This window comes from Cucurbita maxima, unplaced genomic scaffold, assembly GCF_002738345.1.
Source record: "Cucurbita maxima cultivar Rimu unplaced genomic scaffold, Cmax_1.0 Cma_Scf00016, whole genome shotgun sequence".
Taxonomy (NCBI): Eukaryota; Viridiplantae; Streptophyta; class Magnoliopsida; order Cucurbitales; family Cucurbitaceae; genus Cucurbita; species Cucurbita maxima.
Genome location: NW_019272032.1, coordinates 2,758,108 through 2,758,490, shown reverse-complemented (window position 1 = coordinate 2,758,490; position 383 = coordinate 2,758,108).

The window sequence follows — 383 nt, the reverse complement described above, 5'->3', positions numbered from 1 at the left end:
GTATTTTTTTTACTTGAGGTTAAAATTTTAATTTACTATAGTATTAAAAATGAATAGTAATTATTATGTTATTATTATTACTAAAAATTATTGATAAATAGGTGCATTATTTTGTATGATTTAGTAATAACTTAAAATATTTATTGAGTAGGTTAAATTACTAATTTATTTTTTGGAAAGATAGAAACCCATTTTAAATGTGAATTAGTTTCTGGATTATTTACGAAATTTAATCAAATTACGAAAAAATAAATAAATTTTAACTTTATCTCGAACATAAGCATTAAATTTATAATTTAATTACAAAATTTTACTATATATATTTATCCCATGTTTTTTTTTTTTTTTTTTTTTTTTTTTTTTTTTTTTTTTTTTTTTTTTTT